Source organism: Myotis nattereri (genome assembly GCF_964212035.1).
Source record: "Myotis nattereri genome assembly, chromosome: 1".
Taxonomy (NCBI): Eukaryota; Metazoa; Chordata; class Mammalia; order Chiroptera; family Vespertilionidae; genus Myotis; species Myotis nattereri.
The window spans coordinates 76,411,182-76,415,142 of NC_138075.1; the positions used below are offsets into that span (position 1 = coordinate 76,411,182).

At 41.0% G+C, this 3,961-nt stretch overlaps 1 pseudogene across 1 annotated transcript; it reads right to left on the reverse strand.

The window, feature by feature from the left end:
* Nucleotides 1-2,340: 2,340 nt before the first annotated feature.
* Nucleotides 2,341-3,314, reverse strand: LOC308521769 (DNA/RNA-binding protein KIN17-like; annotated as a pseudogene). Its single transcript has one exon. The product of its transcript is annotated as a DNA/RNA-binding protein KIN17-like (transcript).
* Nucleotides 3,315-3,961: the final 647 nt, after the last annotated feature.

Consider the following 3,961-nt stretch of genomic DNA (forward strand, 5'->3'; position numbering starts at 1 on the left):
ACCACAGCGCCTATCTCCCCCTCTGGGAGATTCGGAGCATGTGGCGGAGATCAAGGGTGCAGTATCATCCTTTATAGCAAAACAGTGTTAGAAAAAAATACAAAGCATTCCATTAGCTGTTCCTTAGAAGTTCACAGAAAGTTCATAAGCACAAAGGGGGGGTAAACAGAGTCACACCTGACTGGAGCATATCATAACACATTGTTTTTCTAAGACAATCTAGCAATTTTTCTTCCATGGTTCCTAACCCTAATACAATCCTTCTTCATATCCTGACACAATTCCTCTCCATACGTCAGTCCCTCACCCTAGCACAAAAGTTCACAATCAATCTATCAATCCCCATTCAGAACAGAGCTATTTATCCCTTGCTCTCTGAAGAAACAGTGTTCTTACAATCTGAACTCAGGACCCAGCCTTCATGGTTAAAGTAGAAATTACCTTCCTTATATCCATACAAAGGCAAATTTAAGATTTTATCTGTATTTGTTTGGAGAACATTCCTAAATGTTGGTCTCTTCATGGTCAACAATTCTAAATTTTTCCTGCCTTGAAAGCTTTTCCCCACTGTCTGTACTCTAATGCACCTCTTCTTAAAATTCACCAACTATATGGTGAGCCATATCTCTTTCAGACATTCATCCCATTCACACAGAATATATTTCATCAGATACTTCTCAGGAATCTACTATGACTACCTGACTTTGTCTAAGTGCTGAAGATACAGCCAGAACTGCCCTTAGACCCAGGAAAAGGGGCCCCTTCCCTGGGCCTCACATTTAAGAAAGCCCCAATGTAACAAACATAAATATATAAAATAATAAATATATTAAAGAATACAGAGAACCTGGACATTATGACTTAGTGGTTGAGCATCGACCTATGAACCAAAAGGTCAAGGTTCGATTCCTGATCAGGGTACATGCCTGAATTACAGCCTTGATCCCCAGTGTGGGGCATGCAGGAGGCAGCCGATCAATGATTCTCTCTCATCATTGATGTTTCTATCTCTCTCCCCCGCTCCCTACTTCTCTGAAATAAATAAAAACATATGTTAAAAAGAATACAGAGATCCCTCTGTCACTTGGGATCCGGTGTAGCCCATAATTCTCAGCTTTCATGACTGACATGGCTCTAATTCAAGGGTAATTCAAGGGAAACATCTCCATATATCTTGCCCAGATCTTTAAAAGGAAACTACATCTAGGTGACAAGACTGCTTATAGATGGTGCCACTGCCAGGATTGCAGACAGACACTGCTTCCATATATTGGAAGGATCTGGACAGCAGAAAGATATTGATAAAAGAGAACACTAACTTATCAAATTCTTTCTTTCAGATTGCATGACTGCAATGTATTTCATGGTGCCAAGCATCTATTTTCTTGTTTCCCCTCATGTTCCAATGCACAGTTCCAAAGGTACTCACAAATTAGTACAATATTCCCAAAGTTGTACGTGGCAGCTGATGCACATTTTGCAATACTCAACAATTTCTTTACTCTTAAATTTGTATATATGTAGATTTGGATAACACGTGTGAAACTTTTTCTTACAATAACGTTCTTTTAATGAAGATTTTTAAAAAATCAAAGAAACAGTATAAAGAAAACAAAAGTGAGAAAAACAAATTTACATAGCTAACAATCTCCCCATATTGTGAGAACACACAGGTGATGTCCCCGTGGGTCAGTTCATAAGGAAGACCTCCAAGGGAAATCCAGGGACTGTCTTTGTACTGGGAGTGCCAGGACACCTGATGGACCACACCCAGTTGGACCTCACATGCATTCAGCTCATTGATCAGCTTCACTTTAGTTAAAGGGTTCATCTCTGCGGGTCGGGATTTCTTCAACAAATCCTTCTCTTCTGGAGCTGCACCCAGGAATGCTAGCCCTCTACCAGCTGCCAGGAGACTGAAGCTGAACGAAGTTGGGGCAGGGCTTTTCTATTCTCCCTGACAATTGGAATGACCACGTGACTCAGTTCTGCCCGAGGGGCCTTCTGGGAAGCTAACCAGGTAAAAAGGCAACACTTTAGAAAAGAAAGTCCTCTTTCCTCACCAACCAGCTAAGTGTCTTATGATTTTGAATGCAGCATTGATGTCTGGAATGGTAGTAGTCTTGTTACAAGAAAGACAAATTTACCTAGTTTTGCTACTTCATGAGACACAGCTAGACTTTTCTACAAGTTGAGCAAACTTATTATACAGTAATATTTAAATCAATCCATTTGCTTTATACAAAGGAAACACCCTCACACAGTAGATCTCATAATGCCTTGGGGAACAAACACCCATGTGATGCTTTAGGATTTTAATATATTGACAAATATTAAAAGTCAAACAAGTTTAGAAATGTCTTCATAGGGAATTTCCTCCACTCTGCATCTTTTGAAAGGGCCAGTTTCGATGACTACAGTAGCTGAAAAGGTCTTCCCATTGATGAATTCTAAGGTACCTTCATTTCCTCTGTAGCCTCCGTTTAAAACGAGAATTATTTTTCCTAGCGCTGGAATTACTGTTTCTAAATGAGTCTAGTCAAATTTCAGCTTGTCTCCAGAGTCAATCATCTCTACAACCACTCTCTATTTGTCAGTTACTTCCTTACCAGTGCCCTTTCTGTTATGTCTCTTCCAGATTTTGGGTTATAATTTTCACAATGATTTCAGGCTGCAGCCAGCAATCTGTTCGGGCAGCTCTTTTCTTTCCCTCTTCCATCTCATGATCTCATCCAGTGCAGATTTTCTTTTCTTCTTTTCTTTTGGTTGCACTGAGCTATGGGAAGATTCCACTTCACTGACGCTGCCATCCCTATCACCTTCAATGCACTTGGTCCCACAGAACTTGACTTGGGAGATGTTGCTGTTGAACTCCATGTTCTTTTATTCCAATTAAATGTCACTTTCTCATCATCATTTTCTCTGCTTAATTCTGCCCAAATAGGGGCCGCCTTTGCTTTCCCTTCCAGACCTCTTCTCACCTGTTGTTCAATAAACTTGGCAATTTTTTCTTCATCCTCAAGGCCCTGCTTTTTCTTTCTCTCTAGCTCCAGTTGCCAGCAGATGGTTTCTGGGTCGATGTACTGAATACACCAGCCTTTGGGCATCTTGTCTACTTTGCACAAGCCTTCTCTGACCAGCCACTTGTGAAATCCATCAGAGTTCCCACTGAGTGGCATTCATGTGGAAGTGCTCTCAGCTACTGATATACTCATCATAACCACATTGTTGTGAACTCTCTTTGTGCCAAAGCATGGCCTGAGAAGTTCTAGAACAGCGGTTCTCAACCTGTGGGCCACGACCCCTTTGGCCATCGAACAACCCTTTCACAGGGGTCGCCTAAGACCATCCTGCACATCAGATATTTATGATTAACAGTAGCAACATTACAGTTATGAAGTATCAACGAAAATAATTTTATGGTTGGGGGTCACCACAACATGAGGAACTGTATTAAAGGGTCGCGGCATTAGGAAGGTTGAGAACCACTGTTCTAGAAAGTCATTTTGGAATTCCTCTAAAAAATAATCGGTAAACTGCTGAGGATTTTCTGAAGCCAGGCTTGATCTCCAGTAATGGACGTGGAGGAGGCAGATGAGTGATGGGTCTCTCTCATCTATGTGTGAAATTTGATAATTCTGTATAATACTGTATGCATCTAGATATTGCTTTAAGAAGTGGTAAAATTGGCCCAGCCAGCATGGCTCAGGGGTTGAGTGTCAACCTATGAACCAGGAGAACATGCTTTGATTCCCAGTCAGGGCACATGCCCAGGTTGTGGGCTCCATCCCCAGTGTGGGGTGTGCAGAAGGCAGCCAATCAATGATTCTCTCTCTTTCTATCTCTCTCTTCCTCTGCCTTCCTCTCTGAAAGCAATAATATATATATATTTTTTAAAGAAGTGGTAAAATTGCAACATAAGTTATAGCACTTCATATGATAAAATTAAAATGTTGCATAA